The sequence below is a fragment of the Leopardus geoffroyi genome, chromosome B2, assembly GCF_018350155.1.
Source record: "Leopardus geoffroyi isolate Oge1 chromosome B2, O.geoffroyi_Oge1_pat1.0, whole genome shotgun sequence".
Classification (NCBI taxonomy): Eukaryota; Metazoa; Chordata; class Mammalia; order Carnivora; family Felidae; genus Leopardus; species Leopardus geoffroyi.
In genome coordinates, this window is record NC_059332.1 from 151,379,684 (window position 1) to 151,398,378 (window position 18,695).

An 18,695-nucleotide genomic window follows, 5' to 3' on the forward strand; every position below is an offset into this window, starting at 1 on the left:
TGCTTGGGGGATTGCTCTCATGAGATGCTCACAGAAAACCATATCTGATGGCAAAATGTGGGGAAATTACCTGAACTATACCTCCCTTGATGATTAGAAGGTGTGCAGTGCAAATAAAAGCCAAAATAAAGGACACCTAGGGGCTCAGTTGGTGAAACATCCAACTCTTGATTTCAGCTCAGGTCATGATCTCACGGTTCGAGGGTTTGAGCCCCACATGGAGCTCTGGCTGACCGCATGGAGTCTGCTTTGGATTCTCTCTCCCTCTCTCTGCCCCTCCCACTTTCTCTCTCTCTCTCTCTCTCTCTCTCAAAATAAATAAACTTTAAAAAAAGATTCATCTGCGTTGTGACTTGTATCGGTGGTTTGTTCCCTGTATCTCTGATGAGCATTCTTGTATAATAACATTTACCCACTCAGCTACCAGTGGACATTAGGGTTGTTCCCAGTACTTGGCTATTACAAAGTTGCTATGAGTGGTTGTAGGCAAGTCTTTGTGCAGATATACATCTTCATTTCTCTTGGTTAAATGTCTACAATGGGATATATGGCTGTATGTTTTGGATTTTAAGAAACTTCCAAACTGTTTTCCGAGGTGTTTTCCATAGCACTTTTCCAAAGTGTTATTTTACATCTTCACCAGCACGTGTGAGCATTCCTGTTCCTCCACATCCCTGTCAACACCTGGCGTGGTCAGTCTATTTGATTGTAACCACGTGATAAGTACCTCGCCTTCGTGACTAACGATGCTGAATAGCATTGGAAACCCATATATCTTCCTCGATGAAGTGTCTGCTCAAATACTCACCCATTTTTTGTTGGTTCTTTTGTTTTTGAACTGATGGGATTTGAGTCTTCGATATATTCTGATACAAGTTCTTATCAGACATTATTCACAAATACTTATTATATGCACAAATAATATTCCATCCCCTTGACATTTTCTCTCAAAGGGAGTTCTAATTTTGATAGAGGCTATTTTTGTGTGTGTTACATCTAAGAAATGTTTTTTAACCCATGGGATTAAAGGTTTTCTCCCACATTTTCTTCAAGAAGATTTATAGCTGTAGTTTTAACATTGAGTTCTAACCAAAATGACAATATTTCCCCTTTATAAATAATTGTTTGAGGCATTCTCAACTGTGATATTTGATATTTTTAAAAATTTAAAGCATAAAAAATTAAAGTAGCTTAAGATTTGGAATTAGCTTTTGGAAATATGAAACACCAATGTTTTCATAGGTCTGCCCCTCATGTCTTTGGGGAACAATCCACTTCCCATCCCAGGTGCCATGTTGTCCTTCTCCCTGACCTTGGAAGGCCTTCTGTCTTCACCTCCATCACTGCTATCAGCAGGCACTCGTTTTGTCTAACCTCTACGTGCCCGGGGCCCTGCACTCTCCTCTGGTACAGAACTTGCAATCGGGGGGAATATTATAGTATTTTTCCAACACGGGTAATAGGCCGTGCTGGCTGTCGGGACCAGCGTGGTTGTGCTGTGACCACTGGTTCAATTCTAGCCCTTCCTATAAGTCTGTATACTGAGAATTTGGTTGTACAAATGAGTTCCCACGGGTTCCTGGAAAGCTGAAACAGAAGCATATCTTTTGATGTGTCTCTCGTGTTAAAACAATATGTAAAAAGTGGGAAGCACTCAGTATGTGCTGAGTAAATGAATCAATAAACATCATGCTTCCAAGGAATCAGATTTGGTTTAATTTTTTTTATTTACCTCAAAAAATCTTCAATAATGAAATGTTTATGCCTTTTTATTCATTCCCTCATTAGCTGACAATGCAGCCTCATTTCTTTTGGAACCATCTCCCCATTCAGCAATGACTTTATCAGGAATAGTGACCAGTGCAAACGTGTCACAACTCACCGTCTTCATCCTCGAAGAGCGTACTGTTTATCTTGGAGACATTTCACGTGTGGATGAAACACTAAATAGCCTCATCTTAAATCAGAAATCTTTAATTATATGCCATGTGTACGTGGAACTGTTTACAGGTGGGCCGGGTCACTGGCTTCTTGCCCCGCAAGGTGACCAAGTAGGGCAAGGAGCAGTCAGGGCTCCCCCAACGGTGTCCTCTGGCCACCAACAGCTTATCCACCGACTCCCGTGAATCAGTTAGATCAGTGCCATTCTACGTGTGCCATGGCCTGAGAAAGTTGGGAAGCATTGTCCCTAATAACCCAAGACCCAACTGACAGTTAATGTAAACTGTAAACGGTTTATCCATTGGACTACTTTGGTTGAAAGCAATAGAAATGGGCTTATTACTTAAAAAAAGAAAGAGAGAGAGAGAGAGGGACAATGTATTTGTAGAACATCAGGAGCTCACAGAACTGTTTGTTCTGGAATCAAGAAAGTTCAGGACTTCTGGGAAATAGAAACCACAAGAAGAAAATCAGAGCAACAGAAGGCTGGTTAGGGCACTGCAACCACAATAAAGGAACATCAGCCACTCCTCATCCCGGGTCCTCCTGCTCAAGATTCAACGTCCAGAGACAGTAGCCACCTGATTGACCTCTGGTCACATTCAGCTTCCTAGGAGTTGCCTCCAAAGAACTGATCTGACGGCGGGGGCCCCGTGGAGCCTTGCAGCTTCTGCGGAGGTGAGGGTCACAACGGAGACCTAGGCCCTTACCAAGAACCTAAGAAAGTGCGGTGCCGCATGGGGAGAGTGAGTGCCGAGTCCCTGAGGATAGCGAAGACTCTGGGATGGGAAAAGTGTGTACTGTGCTCTACGAACGCAGAAGTGGAATGAGTCCCTGCTGACTTACAGGCGTGAATGACAATGGAACAAGCGATCGGCTCTCCTGGAAGGGAAAACAACGTGCAGGAAGGGTGCAGGAGTGAGGGCGGCTTCCCGTGACCTCCGCCCACCTTGGACCCCCTGGGCTGACTTGGGCTGTTTGGGCAAATGGCGTGGTATCCACCTCTCCCCTCACCGTTCCGCAGGCACCCTTCCAGAAGCCGTATGCTCAACTCCAAAGGAAAGGATTTCCTAGACAAAAAATGGCCTACCTCCCATTGAGAGACATGTTCAAAAGCGGCAATTAGGGAAGACTGAACAACCCACATGGGGAAAGAACTGGAAGGTTTTCATGGAAAAGTAAGTTGGACTCGTGCAGTGGAACATCAGTCGCTTGTGATATTAAAAATGAAGCTGGGCCGTCTGTACACTTCAGAAATGCAGCTGCAGCGACCCAATGAAAATATTCAAAACGTTGTCACTTTCCCAAGCCGTGTCTATAAATCAACAGCATATTCCTCACTCATATTTCACACATGTGTTCTAAGTTTTAAGGAATTTTATGGATGTTGAGCCACTTTTATTTACTTTTTAATATATTGGTGTTAAACATTAATTTATTTTTCGCTAGCAATATCCTATACAGCATAAGGCAATAAAACTGATATAAAAATAAAACCGACATAAAATAAAATTAGCATTACATGCAAAAAAATGACAAAACGTACCCAGATTGCCCCTCCTTCGTTAGCTGACATAATCTAAGAAATACTGGCTATAAAGAGCCACAACTTGCATGGGTTTGTTTCTTTCTCAGTAACACATAAAATGTGGAAACCTCTTTCCCCTCTGAGAGCAGGAGGTGAAGATCACCATTTCTCCTCTTACTCACATGCGATGGGTGTCATTCAGAATTTTGGAGGCACGGCACCAGATGTTCTGTGGTCCAGTTTGTGAGTTAGGACGGGTCAGGCTCCTGGGATACACAACACCAGCCTTCTCTCCTGTGTCCCCTTTGTTACATGAATTGGCATAATAAAGAAGAAGAAGAATATTTTGAGAAGACTGTGAATGAAAGATTATTTTATAAAATCGTGGTGGAAGTGTCCTCATTGGATCGAGCTTGAAACTATGAAAATGGGTCTCCTTGGCATGAAGAATGCTGCGTCCCGGAAATGAAGGGTGTCACAGCGCACACGGGCTAACCTGGACTTCTAACCAAAGGATGAGAAAGAGGTGGTCCTAGATGTGAGAGTGTCAGTTTTTCCAGCAAACACCAAACACACCATCCATGAGAGAAAAAAAAATCAAGAAATTGGTTTCACCAAAATTCAAAACCTTTGCAAAAGACGCTGTTAAGGAAATATAAAGAGAAGATTGTATGGGAGAAAATATAGGAAAAACACTCATATGGCAAAGGACTTATATACCTAGTATATAAAGAACTCTCAACACCCAACTATGAGAAATCAAAAGTCTAATAAAAAATTGGCAGATGGTTTGAATAGAGACTTCGCTGAAGAAGATGGACAGATGGAAAATAAACTCATTAAAACACATTAAATACTATTGCTCATTAGGGAAGTGCAAATTCAAAGCACCAGGGGTTACCACTGCATGTGGGTGAGAATCACACACACACACACACAGGCTGCCCAGGGTTAGTGAGGATATGACCTCACAGGAAATGCATAGTTCAGAAACAAACATCATACATTGCTGGTGGGAACACAAAATGGTAGCGCCATTCTGGGAAACATTTTGGCATTTTCTTACAAAGTTAAATATACACTTTCAAATGATGCAGTAATCCCACACGTATTTACCCTAGAGGAATGACAACTTACAGCCACACAAAACCCTATACATACATTTTTTATAGAAGCTTTATTTATAATCACTAAAAAGTAGAAAAACCACTCAAAAGTTCTTCAGTGGGTAAACAGAATTGTAGTTAGTAAGAAAAAATAATGGATTATTGCTACGTGCAGGGACGTGGATGAATAAATGCATTCCACTGGTGAAAGAAGCCAGATTCAAAATGTTAGACTGCATGATTCCATTTTTGTGAGATCCAGGAAAAGAGAAACCCCTGGGGATGTTGACAAAAATTGGGAATTCTCAGGGCTAGGGGTATGGAGACAGTTTGACCCTAAAGTGTCAGTATGATAAAATTCTTAGCGGGTTGGAGAAACACCTTGAGGGTGGGAATGAGTTACATGACTTTATGCGCATCAAAACTCAGAACTTTACACCAAAAGGAGTTCATTTTGCTGCCCCCAAGTAAAAAATCCAAAAACCAAAATGGTGAATAGAAAGATGTTTTAGGGAAGTAGACAAGTAATGACTCATATAAGCAGAAACTACATAAAATACGATTCTAGGATGGTGTGAGTTGCTGACTTCAACCCTTAATAGCCTCTTTAACGTGTTTTTTTTTTTTACCATTTTTGTTTTCTTTTGCTTTGATTTGTTTTAACTTTACATAAGTAAGGGTTTTTTTGTTTTGTTTTCTTTTTTTTTTAAATCAGGACCACTTCCGTGAGCCAGGTGGAGCCATTGATTTAAGGGATGCCCATCCACCAGGGTTCCTGCTGCCTTATCTCCACGTTGTGGACTTCACATCGAACTAGGACCGGGCTGGACCCAGGGAAATCTGGTTCTGGGTGGCTGGCCCCTGTCCCTGACTCTCCCGGATGCGGTTCAGGAACTCCTAGTAGGAGTCAAGGCCATTTTTCCCTCAGAAGAGTGACGAGCACCGCTGTCCAGGGTGAGTGTGAAGACATCATGTGTTCCTGTGACAGAAACGGACGCCGTAGTCTGTCTGTGCGGCGACACCTGTGATCAGACCGGTGTGGGAACACAGGCGAGTGTCCACACCGGATGGAGGGAGCATCCAGGACACTCGGGAACTGTTGTCGTGTCAGAGCGTGAATGACAAATTGCTCTCAGTTCCTGGTATTTAAGGTTCATTTGAGTCCCACCTGTTCGAGCTCTCCTGGGAAGTGCCTGACCTGCCGTTGACCCAGACACTCAACTTTGGCGTGGGAATGGTCATCATCTGCGCGGGGCCCTCTCTGTCTGGCAAATTATGATTCAATTCTGAAATTTTTCTGTGCTGCTTCTGGGATTTTCTCCCCTTATTTTCCGTGTTGTGCATTTCTGGAACGCCCAGCGCTCTTACACAAGAGGACTCGGGAGCAAAATGCTCCCCGACGGTGATGCCTTGTGAGCTCCCGGGGCATGGCTGCTGGAGGACCAGGCTCTGGCTGCGGGCAGTTCTCTCCCCGTCCTCCCTGGGGCCACAACCTCCAGGGACATCCCTGAGCCGCTGAACTTCTCAGAGTCAGTGGTTTTCCCGCTGACCGCTGTGGCCTGTCGTGAGCCTTTCATTCTCTTCCCGGGACTCTGAGAGATTGTTTTAACGTTTCCACTTGTCCATTCTTCGGTGCCGGGGTCTCCTTTTCGCGAGAAAGCCGGTGTCCAGACCTAATCTGTCTTGTCCACCTGCTCCTAGGGTGGTCCCAAGCTCATGGCCAGGATGAAGCTCAATAATTAATGAACGGTGGTTTAAAAAGTAATCACGTCAATGAAGGAATGACTTCCTCTCAGAACCTACACTTGGGTCTCTTCCCTGCATCTGCCACGTCCCGGCACGAAGGTCCGATGGTCTGTTGTGGCTCGTTTGTTTCGCTTGCCCCTCAGCAGTTATTTTTGGAGGCAGGACGTGTGCCTGCCAGGACACGATAGCCCGTCTCTAGTTCCTAGTCAGCCTCCGCCAAGGTCACGATCTGCCCGCGCGGCAGTGCTGACGGGTCCAGCACCAAACTTCACGACTTCACAATTTCCTTCTCTTATTTTTTTAAATTCAAGTTAGTCAACATCTAGTGTAAAGACGGTTCAGGAATAGAATTTAGTGATTCATCACTTACTTATGATACTCATCCCAACAAGTGCCCTCTTTAATGCCCGGCACCCGTCTAGCCCCTCCCCCCACCCACCGCCCTCCAGCAGCCCTCAGTTTGTTCTCTGTACTTAAGAGTCTCTTATGCCTTGCCTCCCACTCTGTTTCTATCTTATCTTATTTCTCCTTCCCTTCCCCTGCGTTCATCTGTTGTGTTTCTTAAATTCCACATATGAGTGAAATCATATGGTATTTTCCTTCTTTGCCAGCGTGGCAGCCACAGAGCACAGGACTGAGGAAGGACTCCACCCACCTCGCCCGGGGCTGTGAGGGACGTGAGACAGAGGCCGTGGGTTAGCTGGCTCTCCTCCTGGGTCCAGACCCCTCTCCTGCGCCTGCCCCCACCAAGGGGGCTGTAAACACAGAGAATCGCCTTCCCCATCCACATACGTTTGCTGGGGCCGCCCTCACCAGCAACTCCAACGGCTGGATTAAAACGTTAGAAATGTACTGTTGCTGTTGGAGGCCATGCTCTCTCTGAAGGTTCTGGAAGGGTCTTGGCGGTCTGTGGCCTGCGCATGCCTCGATCCTCCCACGGCCTGTCCCCTGCCCTTCCTACAGGCACACCTGTCGTACCGGATAGGGGCCCAGCATAACTGGGTGTGACCTCATCCTGACTCCATTAGCTCTGCAAAGATCCTGTTTCTGAGTGAGGTCACACTCACCGTGGCAGGTGCAGGGATCTCTTTCTGGGGCACACTCCACCCGAGGTCCCAGTGACCACGCTCCCAGGTGTGAGCACAGGACGCCATTCAGACAAGCAAGACGGTTCTGCCTCCTCCCGTCCCTTCTGTCTCTTGCCCAGTGTCTTTCTGGAACGCTCAGGTGCAGCAGACAGCAGACACACAGCAGCCACGAGGTGGGGACAGCACACCGAGGATGAACGAGGCAGAGACACCAGACGGACGGGAAGGCCGGCTCCTCGCGTCCCTGCTCCCTCGAAGGGCGCTACGAATCAGCCGGCGATTTCCCGTCGAGGACAATTCTCCCGTTTCCAGCCGGTGTGAGCTGGGAGTCCCATCGCTCACGGTCGGTCCAAGCAGCGGCCCAGGATGTGACTTTGCACGTAGCACGTGCATGTGGCTACAGCTCCCGGGCGATGCGTTTCCCGGCCTTTGTGTAGAGACACGGGTACAGTGAGTGCCGTATCTGAATTGGAAGAGAACGTTCCAGGATATACAGTCCGAGGCAAATGGCAGACACGTGATTCTCAAAGACAACCAAGCGTCCCGGCGTGCCCTGGGTCCTCCTCAGCAAGAAGGCAACTTCTAACTCCAGAATACCTAAACATAAATAAATAAACAGAAGCACCCCGTTTCTAGAGAAAGTGTAGCTGTTTCTGGAAACCTTGTTGGAGGGGGTGACTTGCCACCACGAAAGAACTCCGGTCGGAAGATCTCACTGCCCCTCCTCGGCCCAAGCGCAGCTTCCGGAAGGAAGGTCTGTGCTGCTTCCAGGCAGGTCGCCGAGCCCGGCGAGGCTGCCGCCACCTGACACGGGAGCCCCGCTACGGTCCTGGGGAGGGAACCCCACACCGGGTCCGGGACAGTTTGCTCCAGGAGAACGCAGTGGCTGGACGGCTGTGGACACGGTGCAGCCCCTGAGGCTGGACAGCTTCAGGGCACGTTTTGTGGGCACTTCCGTCGTCGGGTAGTTCTGGTGACCATCCCTCCCTCTCAGGCCCTGCCTGTCGTCCCCTCGCCCCCTCGATGCTCTGTCCCCGGTGTGACCCCAGCAGGTGAGGACCTGCAACGCCAGGACCACTGGAGTGTCTGCGGGGAGAGGGCCGCTTGGGGCTGTGTGCAAACCAGGACTCGGAAGGCTTCCCGTCAACTTTCATCTTGTTGAGGCTTTATGGAGCGACCCTGACCAGCCCCTTTGCTGGTCGTCGCCTGTGGCGCAATCCCCAGGCTCGGGGGCCTCCAGGAGCTTGGCTTTCAAAGCCCTGGCCTGGACCCACAGTCCGCGGCCCAGATGCTCAGCACCGCTGGTAGCCATGGCGACATCATGGTTGGCTCCTGCTGGGCTTTGGCCCGGAGCTGTCTTCTTATTCCCAGACTGATGGGCTCCAGCGACTCCTGGAACCTCGCCCTCTGTGAGCCCGGCGCCCTGCAAAATGGCCTTTTCACAGAGCTTGCCCTCCCTGGGGCCAACTGCCATCCTGCCCCGTGATCCACCCGGACGTCCTCAAAACCCGCCTCCGCGTTTCGGCTTCTGTGCAGCCGAGCTCGGCCCCTGTGAGCCCCACTCGCCCACGGCCTGAAGAGGGCATCCGCCCTCGGGGCAGACCATGACGGCCTTCTGTGTGGTTCCCGGCGACACCCCAGTGAGCAGGGCAGCACCGGAGGCTCACGCGTCGAGGCTGGTGAACCGCCAGGGGGCCTGTAACCGCCTCCCCGGGATGGCATGGTTGGCTCTCAGAAGTCTGTCCTCTCCCAGGGGACCCCGGCCTCCTCGGCTTGACCTCACGCACAGCCTGAACATTGCAGTGTCACGGGGTGAGCCACCGGTGGCAGGTGCGTGAGCCCAAACGCAAATCCCACAAAGCAGACAGCGTGGCCTAAGGAGTCATTGCTCAGAAACAAGCTGGCAACACAACAACGTCTCCTGACGAAAGTCCGGTTCTCTTTGCGCCAGGCCTGATGCACCAGGTCGTAGGCGTGCCAGACGCGCACCTGCCCAGAGTAGTGACTCTGCTCTGTCAGTAGTTGCTCCTGCGTGCACTCGTTTCCCCTCGTGAGCAGTGCTGTGGCAGTGAGGCGCCGTGCGTTCACTAAGCACAAGGAACAGAAGGTGGTTTCCGCAAGGAATTAAAACGTAGCGTTGCACACTGCGTTCGATCGCCGGAGCAAACCTGCAGGTGCAGAGAAGGGCCCCGCCTGCACGGGCGGGGCTCAGGGAAGGTAGAGCGAGTCAACCCTTAAAGAACAGGCAAGAGCTGCCCTGGAGCCTGGTGGATCCCACCCCCGTCCTTCCGGATCTTCGCACCAAAGACCTTCCCGAATAGAGCATCGCATGTGACAATCGACACATGAGTTCTTTCATCTGACCCTGGCCTGGAATGCCAGAAATCCCTCCATGCCCACCCCCCACGACACACAGGCTTCTCAGAGTCCTCAAGGGGCAGCTGTCCCCATCAACAATGGGTCCAGTTCCTGCCAACTGTCAACCTTCAGGATGCTGACCGCCACATGGCAGGACTGGGTGTTGATCGTGATGGAGCCCATGTGTCCCTCCGACGGCCAGTTGAGACCCACATCTGCAACCCCTTGCTGAAGGCGGCTCAGGCAGTGAGCGTGGGCTGAATTTAATTAACTGACTGACTCTAACTGCACGCACCGGCTCTCCCTCCGCGGGGCAACGCGGAGACAGCTGTTCCCCCTACTTGAGGACGCTCAACTATCACAACCACCGAAACCACAAAACCACAAAAACTAGTCCTGCAGAACTAACCTCAAAACTGTCTTCACTCATAAATATAAATTTTTAAAGCAATATAAGCATTCCTGGGAAATTAATATTAAAATAAATGTGAAGTAAAACAGCTTCTCTGTACAATTAGGAAAATACTTGTGCGATGAACCCTGCTGTGTACTGGGGAGAGACAAGGAAAGCTATTGGGCATAAACTGTTCTTGCTTTGTTTGTTTGTTTGCTTATTTGTTCATTTTTTTTTTGAAAGAGAGCAAATGAGTGCAACTGCAAGTGGGAGAGAGAGAGAGAGAGAAAGAGAGAATCCCAAGAAGTCTCCATGCTCAGTGAGGATCCTGACTCAGGGCTCAATCCCACAAACCATGAGCTCATGAGCTGAACAAAAACCACGAGTCAGACGCTCAAAGGACTGAGCCAGCAGGGGTCCCTTGTTTGTTTGTTTTTTGTTTTTGTTTTTAATGGGCTCGGAAATGTGTAGGAAGGAAATCTTATGATTGCATATCGAGAGACTTTAGGCAAAGCACACAGTTACTAAAACACTATTTACATTTCCGCATCTAATTCAGGCACCTTCTGCCCGTTCATGAAGCTGGGCTCCTCCCACGGTGAGGCCACCCTGCCAGTGGTCCAGGCATCCCCGGACGGAGCCCCCCACCCACGCAACACAGCCCTCCCAGCCCGTCATCTCTACCCCACCCCCAAGTCTGTCTTTCTCCACTGTAGCCTCTGAGATCATGTTACGTACTTTTACTTATCGCTACCCCCCAGAATGTAAGCGCTATAGCAGCACGATTTTGCTTGCTTTGTTCATTGCTAACCCTCATTTTCTAGAATAAGTGTGTGTTAACTAATTTGAAAACTGAAGTGATGCAGATTTGCTAACAAAATAATAGATGCACTATAAAATGTGTGACCAAGACCATGAGATCACGAACTGAGGCAAAGTCGTGCCAAGTAAGCTGCATTTAGATGCTTTTGTTAGGCCAGCGTTTATTTCACTTTAAAGTGATTTGCAAAATTACAGAACACGAGTAACGAAAGAAATCGTAAGCTGCATCAGTGGAAGCAAAGATCACAAGCTCATATTTTATGGCAACCGGGGTCTCTGACATAGTTCGGCATCACCAAAACGAACAAAAGAACGGTTTCCAAACACAAGTCTGACCAGCGGCTTCTCCGTAAGCACAACCGTTCTCTTCCCTTCTAGCCCGGCGGGCCGCAGGCAGCACCCCCAGCACATGCCGGGGCGGCTCCCCCGACGGCCACGGTGAGGGGCTGGAGAGATGTTCACAAGTCCCCAGAGCCTCCCGCACAGGCAGGAGATCGTTGCTCTGAAGAATTAAAGCATAAAGCAGACATTCTGAAGTGGGCCCCAGGGCAAGTCCCTGGCATTCTTCACTCCGGCCAAAACACAAGCCACGCGATGAATGGGGTGTGTTTGCAGGGCGGACAGAGGCCAGCAACTCGCTCCTTTTGGTCTTTGGCAGAAACTGACGTAGAAGCGGGAGACTTTTTAAGCAAGTGGCCTCAGGATTGTTTATTCCGTTGTCTTACAAGTGGAAGGATCGTCTCTTTCATCAAAATGCATGGAGTGATTTCCCTCCTGGAGAGAAGGAATAACAAAGACACATCATCCGCCGTAGCAGGAGGGGCTGTCCTGCCTTGTTTCCTCCACGGCCGCCATCTGCCCTCGTGGCCACAGCGGATCTGTGTCTCGTGGCGCCGACTCAGAATAGCACATGGTGCAATTCATTAGCAGCCTGTCGTGGGAGATGATCCAGAAAGGAGGGGGCTCCAGAGTTGGAGAAAAGCCGGTCACAGGATTCCGAAATTAAGTCTTCGACACAAGCCACAGGCCCGCATGCCCTCCCCATCAACAGAAATATGCCGGTCCTTACATACAGCGTCTGCGAATTCTTTCCCATGACGACCGTGTATGTCACTTGGCACTCCTTGGAAACTGTGGCTGCTGCTGAGGTATTCTGCCAAACAGACCCCCTGCTCTGGGGCGCCCCGAGTTCTCAAGGGCGAACTCATGTCACGTCCTTGCTTTTCTCTGGGGCCTCCTTAGACCCTCTGCCATTTGTCTCAGAACAGCCCCGTCGTTCCGTGATCACGTCTGCCACGCAGCTCGGGCCAGCTGGAGACGGGGAGCACAGACGCAGAGAGCGGGGGGACAGCCTCCTTCAGCACCCGGACGGCGGGTCCCAAGCGCTGGTGTCTGAGGAAGCGGGTAGAGACGAGAAATCCAGGGTCACGTGCCCTGGAGTCCACCTTTCGGTAGCTGACACCCAGTCCCCCAGGAGAGACTTTCCAGGCTTTTCCAGTTCAAGAGGTGCTAATGTTGAAGGCCCACAGGAAGTCAGGTCAAAACGGAAGACAGACAGAGTGCAGGAGTGTGGACTGTCACGAGAACCTCCAATAGGAAGCTCGTGCCCGACCCCGGATCCTGTGAAACAGCCTCTGTTTACTCACTTAGCAAGTGTTTACGGAGCGTGTGTGATAAACCACGTGCATTGCTACCCCTGGGATCCATTTGTGAGCACACACGTGTTTAATCCCTGCCTTCATGAAGCATCCAGTGCGAGAGCCGGGAGAGACAGAGACAGAGAGACAGGCCGAGCTGGAGATAAGAAGGAGGTTAGGAAATAAAGGTCATCTAGTCTGGGGAAATACAGAGCCCCAGAGGCACGGTTTCCTTGATTGTGCGTTTGCTCAATTATGTGGAGGGTTTCTCCACTGCTCCGTGCGGTCACCTGTGGGGAAGGGTCCCCGTGCGCTTGAGAAGGTGCCGGGGCACTGCCTGCCTGCGTCCCAGATGCACCTACAGCCTGGTTTTGTTTACCACGTTGTTGCCTCTTCAATACTGCCTCTGAGTTTTGTTCACCCATTTTATCAGCTTCTATAGAAGGTGAACTGAATTATTCCAATATGGTTGTAGATTTCCCAGTCCTTGCTTTAGATTTGTCCCGTTCTGAGCATTATTTTCAGGCTATTTTATTTGGGTGCGTTAATATCGTATTATTAGATTGAAATCTAAATTTTACCCGGATTCAGAATCGGTAAATCTTCCACGGAGCCCCGCTTTTTCCACTGTGGGAATTTCTTCCTTGTCCCACGATGCTAGAAATGTCTGTGTCTCTGGTGATGTGTATCCTTCCGCTGTGTCTGTACATTTAAACAAGGTCTTGTGTAAGAAGCATATAATGAAGTTTTTCCATTTAAATCCAATCCAACAATATTTTTTATTAACTGACACATTAAATTGTCTAATCAGAGCATTAAATAGCTTTTGTCTACATACATGTGAAATACTTGAGAAAGAAACCCTACCTGGCTCATTAAGGATGCATTTCCCATCAAATTTTCCATCTATATTTAATACCTAATAAAATATGTGCTATTTTACGTTTCTTTAATAAATTACGCATTAAAATAATAGTATGGATCACATCAGAAACTTGTTAAAAATATGCAAATTAACGACATCAGATTTTTTAATACTTTTCCACTTACATACGTTGTTAAATTTATTAACTTATTTTGAGAGAGAGAAAGCACGCAAGTGGGGGAGGGGCAGAGAGAGAGAATCCCAAGCAGGCTCCGCACTGCGGCCACGATAACAGCACCCTACTTGGGGGACCCCCGGGAGGCCCAGGTGACTTAATTCGTGCCAAACACAGCTTAGCACAGAATAAGCTTTCAACTTCCGTCAGTCGCCATTTCTGCACAGAGAGGCCCATGCCGGTGCAAGTTCAGGAACAGGAACCAGTCTGATTTGTCCTTTCCACACCTTGAACTATGTCTGTGCACTTAATGCCACAACAGCACGTTTGAGGAGGGCCCACATCTGACCCCTTCCCTACGGGTTTGCACATGAACACTGGACCCGAGACAATAAATTATGGAAAATTCATCTTCTTCACTTTAAAAATCCATCTTATCTTGACACTGACATAGAAGGACAATGTAAGGATGATTTAATTTTTGGCCAGAAACAAGCACATTCTTTTTATTTATAAATATTTACAGTTACTTTCGGGATAAACTTATGAATAAATGTGTTCGTTTCATCAAGCCCAACCATAATGTGAACACTTAGCAGTGGAGGGTGGAGCTCAGAGGTGTCCTATGCTTCCATTCACAAGTCAAATCACAAATGCCTGTTTCTTCCCCATAACGAGAAACATCATCTCATATGGGCAACTTACATGTTTATATAAACAAAAAAATCCACTGAAACCTGCAATTGACTTTGTACCACAGTGATCAGAGGCTGTGCTTTTCCTAAAACTTCTGGTTTAACGGTGTTTTCCGCAGAAGACAAGGCCTGACGATCCCACGCCTCCTCTGTGGCCACACCGGCACCCTCCTGGGGGGTAACGGGACCGCCCGAGGGCAGAGGCACCCCCCCCATGGGTGCGAGCACACTCCACCCTGTGGAGCGCCGTGGGGACACGTGGAAACCACGGAGGTGAGCGGGCTGTGTCACCAGTGGTAGAGATCTGCCCCCTCCAGACTTCCAGACTGGCCGTCCGTGGGTGCTGGTGGGGTTCCGGAGTCCTGATCGCTTCTCTTTTTTTTTTTTTTTTTTTTTTCAACGTTTATTTATTTTTGGGACAGAGAGAGACAGAGCATGAACGGGGGAGGGGCAGAGAGAGAGGGAGACACAGAATCAGAAACAGGCTCCAGGCTCTGAGCCATCAGCCCAGAGCCCGACGCGGGGCTCGAACTCACGGACCACGAGATCGTGACCTGGCTGAAGTCGGACGCTGAACCGACTGCGCCACCCAGGCGCCCCCTGATCGCTTCTCTTGAAAGCACGCTTCACCGTGAACGAGGGTCAGCACGAAGACTTACAAAGTGAAAGCGAGAGTATTACCCACATGTCAGGGACAGGAGGGGAGGTCAGGGACACCGTGGGGACGGGGCCTCCCCCGACGGCCGTACCAGCTACTCACAGGCCGCCCATGGAGGGCACGGGCCCAACCACGAGACTCCCCGCGACGGGACAGACAGGACACCCCCCTCCAGGGAGGCGCACAGGTGCCATCGGAGTCGGAGAGGATGGGACGCCACCACCCACTGGTCCTGCCTCCCTTGGCCGCTGCCATCGGCCCCCAACCCACGGCCCACAGTCCCACTCTCCTGGGCTCCCCGCCAGCCAGACCCCGGGTGAGGTAGGCAGTTGGGGGAGCCTGCGTCTGTCCTGCAAAGTGGAATGTGCCCACGTGAGCTGTGCCCTGTCTGGTTTCTTGCGCTTTGATTTCACTTGTATTTTTTTAGGAAGAAAATTAAAATCTCACATGCTACGTTCTTATACTGTAATTCCTGGAAATCATTCTGGAGTCAGATTTTTCGTCTGTTAGGGAAAAAAACGAACATTTAGAGACTTCCTGCCGTGTTGGGGTGACGCCAGCTGACCGGGGCTCCTGCTGCCAGAAGCTCCGAGCGACGTGGCAGCTGCGCAGGCCAGGCCTCCCAGCGCACGGCGGCCTCCCCGTGGGCTCTCCCGGCCCTCGAACGCGGGAGGAAACCATGGGCCTCAGCCTCGGTGGCGTGAGACGGACACAGAGGGCGGACGATTAAGATCACAGCGAACGTGCCGGTCGGGTCCACAACACAGCAAACCCCGCGTTAACCCAGGGCCACGCTCTGCCGACCCTCCCGCTCCAGGGCTGCCTGGAGATTCCCTGTGGTAACTCTCCAAGGGTGGCAGGTTGCTCGGGGACACCCCGTTCCCGTGCAAGTGTCCAGGGTCCCTACTGGGGACTCCTCGCCCCGGTGCTGGCAGCCCGGACCCGGACGGGGGCACAGGAGTCCCTGTGGCCACAGCCGGCGTGGGGCGCAGCCTGAGTAGCCATGGGAACGCGGCCCCTCCTGGTCCAGCAGCGGGAGGAGCTGGTGGACGACGCTCGCCCGCGGACGGTGACGCCCCGGTGCTTCGGGTGGGGGTGTGAGGATGCCCCTCAAACCAAGGTCACCTGAACACCGGTCCAAATTACAGGCTCGGGGCCCTCATTGTCCAGACCGAGCGGTCACCCTGAAGTCAGTAGCCCGGCCCCCTGACAAACACCACACAGGCGGCTGAAACACCGGACACCGGTTTTCTCACGGTCCCGGCGGCTGGGGGTCCAAGGTCGAGGTGTCCTCAGGACTGCTTCCCGGCGAGGACTCGCCTGGGCTCCCCACGGCCGCCTTCCCGCTGTGTCCTCGGGCGGCCCCTCCTGTAGGGACAGTCCTGTGGGATCAGGGCCCACCCCGGTGACCTCACTTAGCCTGAATTGCTTCCTAAAGGGCCCATCTCCAGGAACAGCCACGGGGCGTGAGGGCTTCAACCTGTGAGCTCAGGGAGGCTCACTTCGTGGATAACAGGGACAGGGACGGGCACCTTCCTCTCCGTGACCCCAGGAGACTCACCCTTTCTGCCACACGGCTCCCTACCCTGGCCCATAAACTTTCTCCCTTCTACCCTCCATAGCAGTCCCACGGCCACGCCCTCTAGCCCCACAGCCTGGGCATCTGCGTCCTCCCCACGTCCTCCGTCCGGGCCAGACAGAGGGGCTCGTCTAGACCTCCGATCCTTTGAACCTCATCACCTTTTTAGGGTCGAGCTCTCGTGCTCTCATCTAGACGTCCAGCCTCCCCACCTGACTCTCCTTAAGTGCCCTGAAACATCCCTTCGATCTCAGCCTTTCGGACAGACCTCTCTTACTTTGCTGACTTAGTGGCTCTTCGGTGGCTAAACCGCCCGCCCTTGCAGCCTGTGTCTGCAGCCACCAGTGACCGCAGCTGGGGAACGCTCACGAGACCGCGGAGCATCAACAGGGACCCGGGCCCGCTCGGGGTGCCCATTCGCCGGTCTGTTCACCCTCCTCCCTCCTCGCTGCACCAGCGCTGACGCGGTGCTCACCTCTGGCCTCCCGGAGAGCTGGGGCAGTCAGAACAAGGTACCTATGTCCCCATCTGTGCCCACAGCCCTGCCTTCCGTCCTGACGACCGACCGCAATTCCTGTCCTTGTCCGCGACAAAGCAGACGCCCTCGTGTGCACCGGGCCCGTCTCATCCCGCCTGCTCAACGGTGTTCCTCCAACAAATCTCTGCTTGTTTCCCTGGCTCTGTTGTTTCCCACTGGGTTTTTCCCGTCAGCAAGCACGCACGCTGTTATCTGTCCTATTTTAAAACACAATCAAAACAAAACAGCAGAAAGCTTGTTGGAACCACACTTGCCTGCCAGCTACGTCCCCCCTGCCCCCCTGCACTGCTGTGGACATTTCCAGAGCCCAGCCCTGTCCCCACGTGCCCCCCACCGGCCCCCAGAACCGGCCCTTCTCTCCGCAGCGACCCCCGGCCTTGCTCGCCTGGCGACCAGATCCGGTCCTAGTGTCTCCCGGCCCTCGGGCGGCACTGGCAGTGTTTGGCCATTTCCTCCTCCTCGTCTGTCTGAGGCCCCTCGCTCCCGAGACCCCCATCCCACCTCTCACGTGCTCACAGCAGCTGCTCTGTGAGGTGGCCCCAACCCTCATGCCCTCCCCCTCCCGGCCTGGAGGGTCTTCCCAGAGACCTTCTGACAAACCGTGCACTTGGCTTACTCACGATCATCCTCATTTCTGCTGTTAGACGGTAAGCTGCACTCGGGACGCCACCAAGGATCTTTATTTAACGTTTAGCTGATAAATTCTATGCACCGCGCGTACCCTCAGCGGAGGTGGGCACCCACAGGCTGGCTTTGATGATGGGATGGCAGCCGTCCCCTGCCGTCCCCTGGATGACCGCCGTCTACCGGGCTCCGGGCTCAGTCCTGGCGTTGGCCGCGAGGAGGCCCTCGTGTTTGCAGTCATGGATGAAGACACTTAACCTGGGGTGATATTATCCCCGCGGAGTCACCCGGCGTGACCGGCCGTGTGTGGTTCTGCAGGCCACGCTCACCCACGCAGTCTACGCCACGTCACTCCTGTTGTACGTTGGGACCAGGAAGGAGCTCTGCACCCTGTCCCCGTGGATGTCACAACCCAGACACGGCTCAGACAGCGTCCTCGCTGGTCCTCCCCTCACACTCCCCACCAGCCTGGTGTCAGCACTGTGCCCACGCACGAACACCGCGCACCCTTAAATTCCGGCCCTTAAATCCTCTCGGTGCCGCCCCGCATCTGCAGTGAACAAACCTCCAGAGCAGAAGTCCTCGGCCAGCGCCAGATGGGAGAACAGAAATGCCTGGGGAGACTTCAGACACAGGGGTGCAAAGCCCAGGATGGGTCACCCCAGGAATGGAAAACATGAGGAGCCAGCCAGGGAAGGAGGATGCCACCGAGAAGGCTCCGGAGCAGGGGGACAGAGTTGGCGGTGTGGGAGCTGGGATGGGGGAGGGCCGGGGGGCTTCCACAGGGGGTGGGCAGGCAGCAGGGAGCACCAGGCATATGGTGGGGGGCATGGAGCAGGAGGTGGGGGGCACCAGGCCGATGGCAGGGGGCGGCACCGGGCAGGAGGTGGGGGGACCAGGCAGGTGGGGGGGGGGCACTGGGCAGACCCCCTCCCAGATGG

At 51.9% G+C, this 18,695-nt stretch overlaps 1 long non-coding RNA gene across 1 annotated transcript; it reads right to left on the bottom strand.

Moving 5' to 3' along the window:
• Positions 1 to 15,464: 15,464 nt before the first annotated feature.
• Positions 15,465 to 18,481, bottom strand: LOC123609864. The gene is made up of 3 exons (XR_006718011.1): positions 17,852 to 18,481; positions 17,068 to 17,327; positions 15,465 to 16,381 (listed from the first exon to the last, which is right to left on the bottom strand). It is a non-coding gene; the product is annotated as an uncharacterized LOC123609864 (long non-coding RNA).
• Between the last annotated feature and the right edge of the window lie 214 nt (positions 18,482 to 18,695).